A 19,685-nucleotide genomic window follows, 5' to 3' on the forward strand; every position below is an offset into this window, starting at 1 on the left:
CCATATGGTGTAGTAGCGCAATTTTCACGGGGACGAAGAGGACAAGAGGTAGCGAGTGTCGTGTGCTCTTGTCCTCTTCGTCCCCGTGAAAATTGCGCTACTACACCATATGGTTAAATGATGTACAGATCGTTCTATTCTGCCTGCAACTCTGCCGAGAACAAGCTTGTCCTCCTTTCTGTTACGCAGAGACCTCGGCTTTTAATCCACGCGCGTTCCTTTCTGCATCGCAATCGAGTCTCTCGGCTTAGCGCGCGACGCGCGCTAGATGCCCACTAATCACCTTCGCCATCTGGTGGTAGGGCTTTCGTCGGAAATGGGCGCATCTCGCGGCGTTCAGCTTCTTCCCGCCGAGAGAACCGTGAGAAATTCGAACGGCACAGCGGCGTCGAAAGTAAAGCGAGTCCTTCGCAATAATGAATCCTCCAATACACTCACGAAGGAAGCACACATTACCCTACTTAACGGATGATCATGCAGGTAGAACAGAAGACAGGCAGGCGGTCCAGCGGAGTAAAAGGCATCCCAGTGCAGCCGAGCGGGGAAAACATCGCAGGGAAAGCATATACGTCACAGAAAAAAAAAAAATCATCGAAGTCCGCTTGGCGGACGATCGCGAAACGGCAATGCAGGCGGCTTACGGAAAACCATTCGCTATGCCGAGTATTCGAGCTGGTTAAATGAAGTGCGATAAGAATTAAGTGGTGTTGAATGAAGTAATAATAAGTTACGGGGCTTAACGTCCCCGAAAATTTCGACCCTCTCGGGTTTTTTAGCGTGCACCTAAATGGGCCTCGAGCATTTTTCACTCGCATCGAAAATGCAGTCGCCGCGGCCGGGATTCGAGACCACAACCAGCGGGTCATCAGATGAGGGCAATATAACCACTAGACCACCGCGGCGGGTTGAGTGAACGAAGTGGTTGACGAGTGGGACGAGCGGCTGGAGTAGCAATGGGCGTAGTGGTCAGTTGTGGGAGTATAGCGGTACAGGAGTGGCGCATATTCGTATAGTGGGATTCACCAACTTTCAGTGGTACATACCCATTTCTGATCTACGACGAACAAACAGAAATGTCCGCGCTTCAGACTAAGCAGCTTCACTGTTAAAAACGTAATAGATTGCGATTCATATTCATGATTTTCGATGCCATAGACGAAAAAATTAAAAAAAAACATAAGGAGACCTTGCCCTATAAAAGGAAACGGGTTAGAGCGAAGGTTGGCGTGTGTGTTCTATGAGTAGACACTTTTTCCATCGCGTTGCGCTGTGCCCATTCCTGTTTCCGCAATGCCGGGACCTTCATCTATATGTGCTCATCACCGAAACACTTCAGCTGCTATTGTAAACCAGTTTGCATCCTTAAGGGTGCCTTGCGCGTCCAGAACGCCCATGCCATGGGTGTCCAGAGCACTAAACAACCGATGGCATGGCTATAGTTTTGGACGCGCAAATGCAAACTGGTTTACAGTGATACAGGCTACAAAAGGTCATGCGCCCTACCCAGGCAACGCTCGAAATGTGACAATGTGAAATGACGAGTCACCCTCGATAAGAGATCAGATTGCCGTATCAGAAACCACTCATCGCTAACAAGCCCACAATCGAGAGAGCAGCAGTTATTGGAAAACGGCGCAAGCAGATATGCATGTGACCCCCCCCCCCCACACACACACATAGAGAGAGAGAAAGAAAAAAGAGAGAGAATGGAAGCACTGTCCAGCACGTAGTATTTGTCAGTCAATTTGTCCCGTTCTTTGCATCGTTACCTAGTTTTCACCAACTAGCCCAACCTAACACTGTATTATAACCCTTTCCTTTGCAGTAATGGATATAAAGTTCCCGATTGCTAACAGACGATTCGGCATGGAAAGTACTGGAAATCGGTCACTTCTACGCTACACTGCTAACTATTTCATTAACGCTGCACAGATAAATTCTGAATGGATCATCTTAAACCATTCACTGTTTTTACAAAAGATCAATGATGCTTCGCCAACTGTTCTTTGGTTCGTGAATGTCTTCCACCGCGTTTTGGTTGTTTTTTTTTCAACAAGATAATAAATTGCCAGCTAACTAAGCAGTCTATGCTTCATAGATACAAATAGGGTTCAACAAAGCCGTCACTTACGGTTTCACAAGGTAACTAGTCGAAGTTACTAGTTAGACTGACGCGTTGTATAACGTCACAGCCCTAGTCGGACGATTGCTCCCCTGTTCGGGTTCCGAAAATTTGAAGGCAGCAGGAATTGACTTTATTTCGGCCAGTCGCTCAAACTGCCAAAGCTTACAGTGGGAGCGACGTAAAGAATAGCGCTAGTAGCGCCGGCGACGACAAACGTGGAACACAGACTGTGGCCTCCGAGATGAGAACTGGAGCTGCCCTTTGATTTCGCAGGCTACACACAGAATTCTATACAGCGGCATGCCTGCAATCGAAGCAACGTTGTTTTTTTTTTTTCAGGCGGCAGATTGTACTTAATCCCATCTACGAAACTAACAATGTTATAGATAACCTAATAAGGAGCTGCTCAGCAACAGGCGTCCTAAGACGGTGCGCCCTACACTGTGATCCCGCAAACGTCCCAGTTGCTCCTGTCACTGCGTTGTGCCTGGAACTTTTCAAAACAACTTTACAAGTTCACGATACATATCGCTCTATACATATCGAGCGCCATCGGAACCCGACGCGTGACAACAAGGCTGATCAGGAAGTAAAAGTGTTACGGTCGCCTGAAGCGTCACTTGACAACCAGAGCCCCTCTTTAGGTTTTTCCCGGTCTCATCACGCAGCGCTCTCTTCCGTCCCCCGTCGTTCAATCCACACACAAAGCTCGAGGCCAGAGAAAGTAACTCGCGCAAAAAAAAAAAAGCAGTACAAACCACGAGTTAACCACTTCCCCTTCACACGTCGGCAAACAATCCGACGCGGTTAAAGACCGGAGTTTCGCGACGGGCGAACACATTAACTAACTTAACTAGAGATAACGAAGGAACGCTCACGAGAGAGACAATGCGCCACATTCGGTAAGCAAGAAAACAAAAGAGCGAAAAAAAAGGGAGAGGAAAAGCACGACAGAAATCAAAAGGAAGAGAAGGCAAAACAAGCACAACGATTGTTCCCGTCTCCAGTGCCAACTGTGTGAATGCGGAGGACGCCATTCGCAACCAGAGACTTTTTACGAGCAACGCAACAGTCGGGAGGTTCTGCGGAAGACCGACAGACGTTCGCCCGTAAGAACAGAAAGCAACCCTTTTTGTTGTCCCATCAAACGGAAGGTGGGAATACGCGAAAGAGAAATATACGAGGAACGCGACAGAAGAAACGGCACCCATACAGAGACCGGGCCTTACTTAACAGGGGCCGTTGCGAGGTGCGAGAAACTGAATGGCAATAAATGGCAAACAAAAGCTAAACAACGAAAGCCTCCGCAGCATGCATCGCTTCGCATCGTTCGTGCACCACGCGAGTACAAGAGCCGAGAAAAATAAAAACAGAATATCGTCTCCTCCCAGCGAAGATCGGCATCATTGACGCCATCATCCAGTCCTGCCTTTGTAACGCAGGACGGCTGGACGGAGAAGCAGATGAAGGAAGTAAAAACAACGCTGGCGCGAAAAGCCGATGAAGGTTGCGTAACAGCTTCGATGGAAGAGCGAGTGCTGCTAGGCAAATGTGTACGTAGAGCGGCGGTGGAGGAGAAAATAAAAATAAAGAAGGAAGGTGTGTATAGGAAGGATGGAGGAGCGGAGCTACCAGAGGGAAACGGTGGCAATGTCGAATGAAAGACGTGGGGCACCTGGAAGGAAACAAAAAAGAAAGAGGAGGAGGAGAGGAAGAAGCTTGGGAAGAATGTCAAGGTCTCCGAGACCATTTCGTGAGCGAGAAACGAGCAGCAGCCGGAGATGAAGCCGGTTCCTGGCAGTCGTGAAAAAAAAAGTAAAAGGAGAAACGGCCCAGTGGACTGCCGTGACTGAAACATCGCGTAGCTTGCAAGAGCGAGAAAAAAAAAATCGTGTGTATGCACCAAATGAGTGCATCATGTGCAAACTTCTGTTCTGCCTTTCTCACTTCGTGTCAAGTGACAGTCACATGCAAGTTTTTGTTTTTTGTCCTGATCATATATCGTATGTAAATGACACAGGACAAGGGAAGGGACGAAGGGGAGCACTTCGTCTCTTGCCTTGTCCTGTGTCATTTTTTTTTTTTGCGCTACGTGATCAGTTTTGCGTATGACACACTTACGTTTTCTTCTAAGAAACGAGTAATAGCGAGAGAGAGAGAGCAGTTTTATATTTCACAACAACTTGCCAGCACCTAAAACACGGGCACAAAGGAACACAATGAACAGGACAGACGTCAACACGTGAGCATTGCGTGCATGCGTCATCGTACTGGTCGAATGCCATACTGTTACTGGTCTACTGTCACACGGTTCAATGTGCTCAAAAAGAGGTTCTTTTCGTTGTGATATAAATTAGTTGCAAGTTGGCACCCGTCCCGATATTTGTGCTCCTTCGTGCCCGCGCTTAAAGTTTGCGCAGGAAAGCTTTCCGTGAAGTACGGATTTTGAACGAGCTCAAACCGCAATCTTACTTTATCGTATAATAATTTTACAGCGCAACGAATTACCGACAGAGAAGGGACACAGCATGAACTCAGTACTGAATTTTATTTGAAAAGGAAAGAACACGGTTAAGAAACAATGACTCACCAAAACTGCACATGTATTACACAACACAACAAAATTCGCGTCTTGTCTATAACAGTTAACTAAATTCATCTAGAAGAGCGATATATGAATGACTTATGCAATTGTTATTGGATATAACGAAAAAAATGCTTCGGCTGCCTCACGCGTGCGCTAATCACCATGTCTATATCCGATAGTTGTTTTCTGCAAGTGGGGCCACACGCCCGCAATAAATCCAATAACAAGTTCATCCATCTATCACTCTTCAGGATGAAGAATATAAAAATCTGTTAGACAAGACATGAGTGATGTTTCGTAACACATGTGCACATGGGCACAGTTCCGATGAGCCAATGTGTCCTATTAATGTCCTTTCCTTTTCCAAATCAATCAGTTGCGAGTTCAGTGCTGTGTCCGTTACCTGCCCGTATATCTAACCCGTTGCGCTGTCAACTTGCTTAACTCGCGACTCCGCTTCAGCATCCTGCATGCTTGAACTGCGGCATGCAGAGGTAATAATTTCTGCCGAGGACAGCCGGTGAACAAGCTGCATTCTTTCACGCACCGAGGCTGTCACAGGCATGCCCCGCCTATGCGAACGCGCGTTTAATTCGGGCATACGATGCGAATCATTAGTGCTAGACACCAAGTACTTTTCCGAACGCAAAAAGAATATAGACGGTTGCAATACTATAACTGGTAACATCTTAACAATTATATAATGTAATCAAGAACGCAGGCAGAAATTTTTTTCGGGGGGGGGGGGGGGGGCTGGGAGCTGTGGGGGGCATCTCTTACGTCCGAAGAAATTCGGGGCACGGGGGGTGGGACACGGGCCTGGTGTACTACCGACGCACTATACGCCACCGAATATGACAAAACTAAGCACGATGCTGCCACTATTAATAAATAGAGGTTGTAGCAAAACTATATAAATATTAAAAAAGAGTTCCCGCTCTTATTCGCACCGAGCCTGTCAGAGTGTCGCCGCATGGCAGTCATAGCAAATAAGGCAACACAATCGACGGCACTTTGCACGCTTTAGGATTCCACCGTATCTTGTCATGTCTTGCCCGCGTGGCTCCATGGTAAGGCTACTGCTATTATCAACTACTGTGTGGATGGCTTTTGGTGCAGCCATATATAACTGCACCGTTGAAATTGTAAATTTTGAATCTAACAGATAAACGAACAGCAGTATACAGTATAGACGTGCACGCATGAAAACTGTTAGGCTGGCGTATTCGACGTTCCACGACCCCGTTAATTAACGCCTCGGACGTACGAAGCTAAGAAAACATTCATTTGACAGCCCAAGATATCGGTGCCCATGAATGGAAAGCAAAGTAGCCTACAGATGCTCAAAAACAGAAGCGCGGATGAATTTCGCAATGTACAGATTGACTATTGCAGGCGACTTTTATAGGGTGGGCGACGAGTGCGACAGCCCATCGATGATGCGATCGCTGTAGCCGAAGCGGGATGTCACAATCGGGCAGTTTTACGGTAACTTACGCAAAAAAAAATAGCACTAACTGCGTACGCACGCTATTTCCGTCACAGTTGCGTAACCAGAGGGCGGCAAACCACCTCCTTACCCTCTGCCCACCCAGATTTTTTTTAGCCATGACATGCAGGGTTCAAAACGACACTATTCTACATGTGCCTCCGCCACCCTTTCAGAATTCAGATGAAAGTGGCGCCTCCTCGAAAAAATCACGGCATGACAACGGAGTGAATAATGATGAGTGGGCGAAGTTCTGTCCCTGAGGTACATTGGGAACCCGTTAATCCTCCGTGAATTTTGCCCAATCGACACGCCATATCCACGAAGTGAGTGATCACGAAGGAGCTTGCTCCGTCCGTCCTTCTCTCTGTCTATCGAAACATCCCAAACGCTGCACGCCTCCACACCATCTAGTGATCGATTCGAGTACTAGTGATGCGTGCGCCATCTAGTCAACACCTCGCGTACTAAGGGGTGGCTACGTCAGACAACCACTACGGCGGACAAGCCTGCGCCTTAAAGAACTTCGCCCCTAAAAGATTTCCGTTTACGCCCGTGTCACTTAACGCAAGTACGCAAAAGGATAGGCGTAAGACGCGCTGGCATGCAGTGGCGATAAACGCTAACGCTAAGCTTTGCGTAACATTCTAAAGCACCTTTTCAGCCAGTACACACGGTATGATTGCGAGTGTAACATAGCTTTTTGCTTTGCGATACCAGCCGGCAACAAGAGCTGAAGGGGGGAGAGGGGTTGGGTTGCCGAAGACCACATAGCTATATACATATAACACACAGGCGGCAGGCGTGGCACGATGATCTACATCGGGGGAGGGCCCCTCGCCGACGGCCACCTCGATTTCGGCGACGGGCGGTTCTCGCTTTCAGCATTTCCCAAGGACGCGCTGTCTGGACTGCAGGCGGAGACGCGTCGCCTTGCACATGGCGCATACAATGCGATGTTGAAATGTCCACTCAGTGACAGTTACTCGATATCACTTATGCAAAGCAGCGTTAACAAACAAAAAAAAAACCTTTAAAGCTCTCTGTCCGTCCAGAAAAGCGGGGACTTGTGTCAACGTACCTTCACTATCACTTCTCAAAAAATGAATTGCTGTTTTTTTTTCCGAAGACGGTGATCTGGCAATGTTGCAACGAAATCACGTTCCTCGATATGCACATCGATCGTGCACCCCCCTGTGCATATTGACGTGCAAACGCAATAAAATACGGCTGTTAGTCAGCGCTGTGTTTGTGTCCTCTCGTCTTTGTCCAGTTCTATAGCCGTCCAGTTCTATAGGGCTGTTCCTTCGTTCAGAATTATTGGTCTGAAGACTCCGACTCTTATGAAACGACCGCGGGGACTGGGCAAGCCGGAAATGGTTTCTGTGCGGCACGCGTATTCACAGGGTGTGAACTGGGGATGCGTGCGCCCCCCCCCCCCCCATAAAAACCATAAAAAAAGGACATTGCCACACCTCTGAAAGCGGTTGTCCACCTTGAATATAATCAAGTAGCCACGGTGCACTCGATAGCTCATTAGCCTCTAACTGGTGCTTTTATTTACTTTAGGCTTTAGCCACTTTAGGCTTTAGCCACTTCATGTCTTGAATATAATCAAATAACCATGGTGCGCTATATAGCTCATTAGCTCCTAACTGGTGCTTTTATTTACTTTAGATTCATGTCAAGCTTCGACAGCAAGGTATTCGTACACCTAAGGTATTCACCTTAAATATACCTACGCCTAAGGTATTCGTGTCGATTCAGCGCAGTTTCCGAGAGCCATACCACTATGCAGTAGATTTAGTGAGCGGGGATCAGCGATCGCGGAACCCCAAAGGACGCAGATTACGCGTCAATTTTTTTTTTTCTCTCCACAGCTGGCGCCACTGGACGTGGCGGCAGCTGCAACTACGGCAGACGTTGTCCGGTATTAATCTACGCCTATGCTATACTAGAATACCGGACACAACATGAAATGGTAAAGAATGCAATAAAAAAAAAAGAAAATGCTGGGACTCGGCGTGCTCCTACGACATCGACGTCTCCGGTGGTTCCATCGATGAGCTCATCGTAAAATAAAGATTACGCTGCGTTTTGGAGCCTTCGAGGCCCACGCTTCGAAAGCACTCTCCGAATCCCATGGACGAGAAAATTAAGTTGAGACACTCGATGTGCGGCAGTCCTACGAGACCGGCGTGTGGCTGTTTGAACGCGAGGTGTTGAGGGAGGGTTTTCTGGTTTATTACAGAAACTATTTTACGAATGGGTTTCAGCGTCGCCATGTTGGGCTGTTAAGTGTTTTGTACCTAACAACTAAAGGGACAGTGTTACGGTAGACACATACTCATGAATACGGTCGGGTTGCTGCCTACGATGCCCCATGCTCTTATTAATTCACGTCGTATTGTGCAAGGAAAACACACAATGTTAAGGCGTTTATTAGCCGGCAATGAGCGAGAATATACAATGGCGACAGTCACAGCCAAGCACGGGCTCTCAGCGCGAGCGGCGTCCTTGTTGGGTAGCCCCACTAGAAGGTACTCAAGAGTTCGACCCATTTCAGCGTTCGGAGGCTTCGCTACAACAACATCAGATTTAAGCCACGCCTAGGTGTCTTAGGGAAAATAGCCTATAAGCGTCTTCTCAAGACATGAACGGTCTTTGCATTACTGTACTTCATGGTCTCGGATTGTCGGCGTGTTATCATATTGGCACAGCGCACGACTACGAGCAGTTAAGACGTAACTACAGAAGAAGGGACAAGGACAGAAAGATCGCCGACTTCAACTGAAATTTTATTAGCGAAAACGCTGGAAATATATACTCGTGACAGAACATCACCACGCAATCGCGAAACCTATTGCATCCCAGCATGACAATCATCTCATTATGTGGTTACAACGCCACAAGCTCAGCACAAATTCACGATCTATTGTGTCAAAGCCAGGAACTCTATTTATTTTTTTTAGTCAGAGCAAGCGAAAGCATGTCGTCATCACAATCCGTCAAATGGGTACGCGCCACAAAGATGGGGTGAAGTCCGCTACTCGATCATCACCGGGCCAAAATGTGCACATTGTGAGTTAGAGGTTCTTCGTTACTTCCTGAAACAATGTTTAGTTCAGCGTCAGGGGTCAGAATCGCCGACGGAATTCAACAAAACCCTCAAGTTTTTCATCTAGTTCACATACAAACGTGCATATATACGGTGTGGTCCTCCATTTGAAACACCGCTTTTTGAAACATATCTGCAAAGTGTCATGACGGTGCGTCAGGGGGATCGACGGCGGTGATGCAATAGAAAGTGAAGACTTTGCTTGGCGAAAGAACAGCGCTGCATGCCCGGCCGGCCACCCGAATGTTTACGCTAGTGGAGTCGAAACACTTTTCAACTCGATAGCATTAAACTCGTTTCGCATTCATTCTGGCGTCGGTGTCATTAGCGACAAATCATGTTGTGCGTGATCGAAAAATCGAGATGGTGCAAACGTCGGGTTTTTTACGTATTTTAACATATACTTTACTTTGCTTCGAGTTAAAGTTGTTTTCCCTAGTGAATTAAATCAAAAATTCTCGGTGAGAGTGGAGATAGAGCCCTGGTCGTTTGCGCGGCAAGCGACACAGCCACACTCCAGCTAAATAGACTGAAAATAACTATCATGCTTAACCCCCACATTGTGAATTTATTTACAGCGCAACACCAGAAAACACTAGGACAGGAAAAGAGCAAAAGAGAAAGAAAAAACAGCGCTGTTCGAGTGAACACATAGAAAAGAGCCCTGGGTAATATAAATATATTGCAGTAAGACTGGCCCATTGGCCAGTCGTACTGCAGGCCTTACTGCATTTACCCGTTAACACACGCGTCTTGTATATATGCTTCATAACACAATATGAAATAGTGCAGTAATAATGGGTGGTACCAAGGAAGTTTACAAAAAAAAATTGTTGGAGTGAAAATTCTTGCTCACGAGTGAAGCCGTGCCAACCGTAACATGGCGGCTGCGGCAGTCATATTACTAGGGGCACGATGAGCTGTGGCGTTCGGCGACTGAGAAGGAGCGTTTTCCTGTCACGCCCAACGAGTTTAACATGACAACCTTTTCGGGTCAGATGGCGCTCAAAGTGCGTGCTTGTGTTACTAGCTTCCTTTTTTGTAAGCCTCGAATTAAAGGCAAACTTTATTGGAGATCAAGTCACCGGTACTAGTCGATGCGGATTATTTCTTGGGAAAGAAATGTCTTCTAATTTATAATTAACGCAGCCTTTAGACTAACAAATCAAAGCCACTTCAAGTCTAAGTGGGCACCACCAGAAGAAAGCATGTTTCCGAGATCCATGGAGGGCAAAACCTGGCTTCGCTACTGCTGGCGAAGCAGTGCGGGAGCTTCCACTCCAGAATTTTTTTTTTTAAGCTCTTGGGGTGGCAGACGCGTGCATTGCCATCGGGCGTCAGGCCACGTGATTATCATAATCACTTCATGGTTTAAATCCGGTCACTCGCAACCGTTACTGCGCCTTTTACACGTCATGTTACTACGCGTTACAAGCACCCAAGTGCTTGAAGTACGCACTCGGGGCACGATATCGCTATCAACTTTTTAAGGTGAAACTTACGTGTCCCCTAATATTTTTCTTTGTCTCTTTTTAGTGTCCATTTATGCTCAGTCTTGCCTGCACTTGCAGAACAGTGACGGACAGCGTCAATTAACAATCCACGTCAAGAAAAAAAATATAGAGGACCCTAAAGCTTCACCTTTAGGAACGCGATAGCCGCATCCTGTTCGTATAGTGCGTACTTCAAACACTTAATGCATGAAACCTTTTCGAATTTGCTACGCACCTACTATACGTGGCCTTAAGGAAAAATGTGCAGTAGCATGTGTGTCTTTCGTAGTGGGGTATCGGCTTTCAACGACGGAGCCATTATGATAATCATTCTGACGCACCCTTGGCAATGGACGCTTGTACCACTCATTATTACTGCAATATTTCACGTTGCATTGTGAAGCATATATGCAGGACGCGCGTGTTTGTGAAGCATGAAAGCTATTTTCACTGCATTTCCTAGAGGAGGAAGTTCTTTTCACGGTTTTCAGAAGCAGGGGCGTGGCTTTGTGGTGAAACATCTGCTTGCCACGTGAAGTGCCGGGATTGGATCTCTACTCGGGCCCAAAACCCTGGTTCGGTCCCGACTCTGCCGCAGCGTTTTTTTTTAACCATTTTATTCGTTTAGTTATAGCTTTTTTGCTCACAGCCAACGACGCCAACACCGAACTTTCAACGAAACAAGCTCTTTAACGCTATCGCTTTAAAAAAAACAGCGCTGCGCCCCACCCACCACTTTGACGAGCACGACGATCCTCACCGAAAGCCAGGTAACAGCGACAAAGGGTACCCCCACAGGTTGATTTGCGACACGTTCAATGAAAGAATAATGGGCCCGCACCAGCAAACAACAGTTGTTTATAGCGCGGCCGAGTTCACACACCCACGGGCCCGGCCGAAGTCGAGATGCGTCAACTATTTGCCGCGCTGGCCGACGTCACCACCACAACGAATGAATAAGTCGGCGGACCATTTGTGGGCACGCTCGTGCTTTCCGCGATGGACCCACCCCGAGGTCCTCCGAGCTCCGATACAGCGGGCCCGACTCGTCGCTGGAGTCGTCCTAGGGACACCGGACTAGGGGTTCCTCCCACGCCTTCCTCCTCTTTGCCTTTGTGAATAAAGACGTTTCTCTCTCTCTCTCTCTCTCTCTCTCTCTCTCTCTCTCTCTCTCTCTCTCTCTCTCTAAAGGGATACTAACACGTCGCTCGAGCAGTGAACACAGTTCACACACAAAAAAAAAGGGAGGGGGCGGATCCAACACACAAGCAACTAAGCCTAACAAAAAAAAAAAACAAATTAACTCGATACGCAAAAGCGAGGGATGAAAGAAAAGCAAGAATTAGAACTAAAGCACGCAAAAGGTGCAAACATACAAAAATAGGTCGACGGGAGTACAACCTACAAGCTTTCAAGTAGAGAGCAAAATCTGAAACACACTAGTCTCAGAGCGTTCGATTGCGTGACTCTGGACGCCTCTGCCATCCACAGTTGCTAGATAGCTCGCGTTAGCTGCGAGCTTCCGTTTATGCTCGAATTACAGCACAGAGATATATACGGGCAGTGCAACCATGTTCGACATCATTGAGACGTCGGTCTCTGAATATTTTATGGAAAAGAAAGAAAAAAAAAAAACGCCGGCTGTAACGGCCGACGGCCGCTCCATAGACTTGCGTGATTTTAGACCATAGGTATCCCAGAGTATTATTGAACTTCATTTTGCGACCGGCAAACGTGCTGTTCATCCAGATGCCCATTTCGAAGAGAAAAAAAACGGCAAGCACAAAATAAAAGGCGGGAACGTATACGGCCAAACCAGACGAGCAAAACATTAATCAAGTGACACTGGAGCCTCGAAACAATTATAGACGCAGCCGGCAAGAAGACATACCCGAGTCAGAGGGGGTGAACGGTATAGAAAGACTTCGCACCACTCACCCAACCCACACGGTCGACGGAAGGAAGGTCGATGGCACCGCGGGATAAAAAACCGCACGCAGTCAGTCGTCCACACCGCAACAAACCAGTCGGGCACCCCGCACACCACAGGCGCGACCGTGCGATATATATTTTTTTCACGGTCAAGCAGTGGCGTATGACGCAGGATGTGGCGCGGTTACGGCACGAGCAGCTGCTCGTATCAAAGCAAAGGTCGACGAGGGGCGGCCCAGTCGAGGTCAACGCGACAATTAGCGCCGCCCGGCGCAGAAAAGCAAAATTACGAATAAACTCCGGTCACCGCAACGAGTTGTTGGCGTATAAAGTGTGCGGCTGGGACGCAGTGAACGGTCACGCGACTCGAATCAGAATCAGTGCCGCGGCGAAAAATCAGAGGATCGTAAAAACAAAAACAAAAACAAAACGCGTTATACGAGATGGACGGTGAAATAAACGGGAAAAGAAGATGCGTATAGTACCACGCTTTCTTTCCATATTTATTTTTTTTAATGCAGGAGTACGGGCATGCGCGCATGCGTCGTCCGCAACATAGAGTTTATCAAAATTAACTAGGGGGCACTCTGGCGCTGCGATCGTTCGGCGACCATGGGAATGATGGGTAGTACACATATTCGACTAGTCTTCGTACTTGCGGGCGGCGAATCGTACTTGCGGCTTCGTTTATTACTGGTTACGGTTTTGTTTTGAAAGAAAGAACGAACCCTTTTGAACTTACCGACTTGATTCGAAATAGTAAGCTTAAAAGAATAAGGTTGTGAAGCGCAAACGGTGAACATTTGCTAATTTATGTTGTCGTGAAAAAACAGCTCCAAGCCACACGAACACGCACAAAGCCAAAAGCAGGCCAGAAGTACGAAGTTTAGACAAATGTGTGTACTACCCATCATTCCCATGCTCGTTGAAGTGCCTTGCGTTGCAGCTCCCATAGACACTAGCGCCAGAGTTCCCTCTAGTTAGTACTGTGGGAAACTATGGTCCACAAGTCCCGCGTTCACTTTTTTTTTTTTGGATAACGTATCTGGAGTTTTACGCGCCGGAACTGTAAGCGACATGATTGCGAGAGACGCCCTAGTGGAGGGCTCCGGAAATCCCGTTAGCCCGGGGTTCTTTAGCGTGCAACTAAAGCCAAGTACGCGAGCCTATATAGCACTTTTCCTCGGAAATACGGTCGCCACGACTGCTGGGAATCGAACCTGCGACCTTCAGCCCAGCACCACAACCACTGACTGTACCGCGGCAGCGCACCATTCTACTTACTTCTCGAGCCAGATTATTCCGCCATAAACGCACAATACTTCGACAAGTCCCAACGAATATTTGCGAAACTAACTAAGTATCCTTAATTAACTGGGTGCACGTTAAACAAGCCAAGGTGGTCGAAATTTTCGGAGCCCTCCACTACGACGTCTCTCATAATCATATGGTGGTTTTGGGACATTAAACACAACATATCAATCAATCAATCATCTCTAATTAACTTTCCCTGGAGGCCTTATGGAGAAACATTGTAATACCGAAAATATATCCAGTAGCTTCGCCCCGCCGCGGTGCTCTAGTGGCTAAGGTACTCGGCTGCTGACCCGCAGGTCGCGGGTTCCAATCCCGGCTGCGGCGGCTGCATTTCCGATGGAGGCGGAAATGTTGTAGGCCCGTGTGCTCAGATTTGGGTGCACGTTAAAGAACCCCAGGTGGTTGAAATTTCCGGAGCCCTCCACTACGGCGTTTCTCATAATCAAATGGTGGTTTTGGGACGTTAAACCCCACATATCAATCAATTATCCAGTAGCTTCAATTGCCAGCTTGCTCGTGACGACATGAACGCAGCTAGGTTCTTGACGTACTGCAGGGTGCTCGAACACACGCCAAACTTGATGACGTCAAGGCAACATAATCACGTGGTAAAATAACATGCTCCACAGTGATAACGACGCTGCTGGTATACATTTGACGCGTATGTGCGCGAAAACAACGAGGCAAACTGCATGCGATGCACTGATAATATCGAAGTGACATCACAACCTTCATGCCCCATCACATTGGTCATATTTTAACAAGGCCGTTGCTATTACGTGGGTGCAAGCCATCACCATCAACAACAATATTTTGGTGCACGTTAAAGGGGCACTTTTATTGAAGGGAAACCTTTATTCCACAAACATAAAATTATGAAGATTCACAACATATACAAGCATAAATTACTGAGAACATACAAAAATGCCACATCAGGAAGAACACAGCTATTCGAAGAAATTGCAAATCTTCGAGCAAATACAATTTTCTATCTTTTCAGGTATCACCCACCATACCACGTTCCTTTCTCGCGTACCTATTATGGGAAAGAAAAACTTGATTATATACTCGCAACCACACTAAATGAACTAGAACAAAGAAATGTTGACGTTCTTAACTTTACTAACAAAACCTTACTAGATCTGTTTATGTAAAAGTATTAGAACTACTCATGTTTGTATATTTACAGTAGCTGGTTTTGCTAAAGTGATTGTAACTTAAAACATACATTGATGGTTTTTTTTTGTAATCGCATTGTATATACCGTGGCTATATAGACTTGTTAGATGTTTTGCCCTGTCACTACTGCTGTACGGGTGACCAGAGCTTAGTCAAGCTGCGCAAGCGCAGCTTTTTTCTCTGGTCCCCTATTTTCGCAGTGACAATGCGCTGTATTGTCTGAAGCGAAAATAAAATTTGATTTGATCGATTGATTGATAAAGGCAAGGCGACACTAACGTTGATTGTTGAAATAGCGGTCTAGAAACCTCGCAGTGCTACTTTTGTCCCAAAGAAAGGGCTTGTTTTCAAATAAAATCGCGTTTTAGTGGTCCGCATCGCGTTAGCACACTTCAAATTACCCGCCTGAAGCGCAACGTCTCACGTCACTGTTGCCGTAGACAACGTTGACCGGCTTTACTGCGCGGCCACCGACACTAGCAGCAGCAGAGCGAAAGCAGCGGGAGCCACAGCAGCAAGAAACGTCATTGAACGATTTCCTGACATGGCCTCCAAGATGGCAGGCATAACGATCCGTATGCGATGTCCAATAATTCCGTATGTTTCCGTAAGAATACAAGTTTCCTATATATTTTCCATATATTTCCGTAAGATTCTTACGGAAACATACAGAATTATTGGACATCGCATACGCATCGTTTCAATAGGGATGCCTGGTTCAACTGGGCCTTTCTAGATAGCACGACCTGTCCAGTTTAATCAGGCGAAAATTGACCTTTTCAACCACTCGCGCCCTTCCCTATAGTAACGTCCGGCGGCTTTATTTTTTATCTATGAATCCAAAAAGAGAATCACAAGCTGCATTTTATTACGCCTCTTGATGCACGGAAGGTTCTTTATTTAGAGCAGCTAGTTCAATTACTAGTGATTAATTGTAGGCGGCAACTTTCACGTCATCGGGATCACTTTGCGAATGTCCTAGGCGTAACTCATGTGTTCCCGTGCATTTATTTTAATTTCTCGTGCCATGGGATCATGGCCGTCGTCTAGGTTTGGTCCTCCCTTTTCCTCTCGCACCTGAAAGGGGAAGAGGACCTTTCTGCTAATTAAATAAAGTTTGTTCATCATCATCGTGCAAGTAAGGCATTGCTGTTGATAATATTGTCCTTTTAGCCGTTGTCATACATTGAGCTTTCACTTTGACATAAAATGCCGTTTGACTTTATTGTCCCTATGAGAACCCCAGGTGATCAAAATTTCTGGATACCTCTACTATAGCGTCCCTAGCTCATGACGATATCGTGCTCGCGAGACGCAAAACCACAACAATTATAATTATTCTTACAACTGCCCCAGGACCGCGCAATAGCTGCACGAAATACTAACGATTCGACTGCAGGTAGAGCGTAACAAATGAGCGCTCAGATAAGCAGAGTCCGGTACGAACCGGTACAGCATTCGCTTAACCTCGCAAAACGCATTTCATAGTTTCCAGCACAAACTTTGTGTGTGTGTGTGTGTGTGTGTGTGTGTGTGTGTGTGCACCCTCAAAGTAGCCTTAACGCACACAGGAAGCGGATGAAACGGAGGCTTCCAGCACTTCGAGCACTGCAATATGCGGTGAGAGTAATAAATAGCCCTGTTCCAACTCCGGTGGTCGCTTGTGATGTAAAAAAAATAAAGAAAAAAGTTTCAGCTTCCAAATCTAACGCGCGGCGTTTACAGGCGACACGGGTCATATGCCTTCCGTATAACGCAAAATGGCATTTTCTTATCTATAAAGAATGAAAGAAAAAAAAAAAACCAGTTCACGAAGAGGTTTTCTTGGGACGGGCGTAACAGTCTATTAACGGGATCTCGCGTCGCGGTCAACCGTCCTAGCACCGTACGGACCATTGACTTTGAGGCTTACGCAAATAACCCTTTCTCACCCTCTCCCTCTTACAACATACTTCCGCCATACCACTTCCGGATGAAACCGTGGGTGGCTGCAGCCACAAGCCACTCCCACCCGGGCTCTCGAAAAATTCCCGCACACCAGTTACATAACCTTGCGACGTTAATGTACGGAGACTTTGAGCTCGAAACTAGCGTTAAGGCCGCTGCAGGTCAGTGAACTGGTATAAGCGCGGCGTTTTCGAAGTGCTTTATCGCCAACTACGATATGCGCAACGCCGCAACTTCCATCTTTTGCACTTGCCTGAGCTGTTTGTGGGAAGCACTAATGATCATAAGCATGTGTACGGGGTCAGTCTGCCCTGCACACTGACTTCATAAGGAGATTCACTGAGGAATATATATATATATATATATATATATATATATATATACACCAAAGGGCTCGTTTTTCCGTGTTTTGACCCAGTATTAATGAGATCTAACAGCCAATAATGCCAAGGATAGTATAGGGGAAGTTATTAGAACCAATTTAATGTGAATAAGAAGAAAGAAAAGTGGGTGAAAAAATAACTTGCCGGGAACAGGAATCGAACCAACGACCCTCGAATAACGCGTTCGATGCTCTACCACTGAGCTACCACGGTTATATATATATATAAATATATATAATATGACACACGAGCTGACAGCTGACCAATAGTCCCTCGCATGCAACCTAAAGGCACCAAGCCTGCCAGTACGAGACCCTCGTGAATTACGGAAAGAAGTGTATACTTAAGGTCTCGTTTTTCTTTGTTTGACACAATATTGATGAGATCCAACAGACAATAATGCCAAGGAAAGTATAGGGGAAGATAGACCGAATTGTAATGTAAATATGAAGAAAAGTGGGTGAAAAGATACCTTGCCGTGGGCAGGAACCGAACACCTGCGACCTTCGAGTATGTATGTATGTATGTATGTATGTATGTATGTATGTATGTATGTATGTATGTATGTATGTATGTATGTATGTATGTATGTATGTATGTATCTACGTAAAAAACACGCATGCATGCATGGATGTAAACCACCGAGGCAGTAAACCACTGAAGTGGAGACACGAGACCAGTAAATCAGGGTGCCCGAAGTCGTCACACTAATAAATACTGTCCGAGACTCTACTGGAAACGACACTTTCGTTTTTTGTTTTTTTTTTTCGTCTGCGGATCATTTCCCGCAGACGACGACCTTCAATTCGTACAGGTCGACCAGTCTACCACGTTAGAAACATGAAAATACTACAAAGTAAGACGAAAGAGACCACCGTCCGTGCTCACCAAAGCATAAACGTGGCGCAGTATATAGACATATGGTTTACACGAAGCCGGGAAAGAAGGTGGACCGAGAACACATTGCGGGTTGTTTGTGTGTAGCGAGCGCACCTTGTGTGTGGGTGGCGAGGTGGTTGGAAAGCGGCGGCGACGGCAAAGGGAGACGACCTCGGAGATCCTTGACGCGCCGCGCCACACAGACTGTGCGAGGTCACCGCGAGAGGGGGCATGCAGTTCTTACGCGCGTCAAACGATGGGCCACTCGCGTCTGAGCGCACACGGGAGATTGTAGCAAACAACCTAGAGTATAGTGTTGCTTCGTATGCGAACGCGATACGCGAAGAACGCCAAGGCATAGAGTGAAGAAGGATAGCCGAGTTGGTAGTTTCACCTAAATCGCGCGACAGTGGCGCACAGTTAATGAAGTCACGAGAAATAACTACAGAAGCAAACTATTAGGCGTATCTTGCACTACCGATTGGGGGCTAAATATAATAATTATAGCTAACGAGGTTTTACGTTCTTCACTTATTTATTTATAAGGCGTATCCTGCAGTAATTTGAATCGTTAGACAAAGCTAAAATATACTAACTATAGCAAACGGTACTTTACGTCATATACGATTCATATACTTATTTTATTTACTTATTCATGAGGCGTATAGTGCGTATGGAATCGTTGCCAACGAGGATAAAATAAAATATTTATAGATAACGAGGTTTTACGTCCCATATTTATTTATTTATCTATTTATCAGGCATATCCCGCATTGTATCGAATCGTTCTCGATGCGGCTAAAATGTAATAATTATAGTAATAACGATATATAATGTAATAATTATGTAACCACGATATGTTGATCAGGAATGCCGTAGGGAACAGCTCCGGATATTTCGACCACACATATAAACAAAGTATCATTTAACAGTGCGGCGCCCCTAAGTGAAGACACGCGGGCCTGTAACATTTTCGGCTTCATCGAGAAATGTGGCCGGGATTCGCTGCCGCGACCTTTGAGTCAGCCTGGAAGTCGAGCGCTGCAGACAGACTACAGCGGCGGGTGTGGAGAAAACATCAGCACGCCGGATACACCCGGGTAATTTATGTAGGGAACCCATATGACGTGCACAGCGCATAGTACGCGCCTTGTCCGATTCTTATAGTAATGACAATACAGACTACAAACCTCATATTTATGGCAAATACCAAGGGAAGCTGGGGCAGCTTCGCTT

At 46.5% G+C, this 19,685-nt stretch overlaps 1 protein-coding gene across 4 annotated transcripts in view; it reads right to left on the reverse strand.

Annotated features, from left to right (window-relative positions):
• Nucleotides 1–19,685, reverse strand: part of LOC119163495 (putative phosphatidate phosphatase) — a 92,257-nt gene that overhangs the window by 47,953 nt on the left and 24,619 nt on the right. For 2 of the 4 annotated variants that reach the window (XM_075873175.1, XM_037415501.2), the window contains exon 1: nucleotides 12,751–12,885. The exons of the other annotated variants lie outside the window; for them this stretch is intronic. The gene's annotated coding sequence lies outside the window, so the exon portion shown is untranslated. Of the gene's footprint in view, nucleotides 1–12,750; nucleotides 12,886–19,685 lie in introns of those variants that run through there. 4 annotated transcript variants of the gene reach the window in all.

This window comes from Rhipicephalus microplus, chromosome 9 (genome assembly GCF_043290135.1).
Source record: "Rhipicephalus microplus isolate Deutch F79 chromosome 9, USDA_Rmic, whole genome shotgun sequence".
NCBI lineage: Eukaryota > Metazoa > Arthropoda > Arachnida > Ixodida > Ixodidae > Rhipicephalus > Rhipicephalus microplus.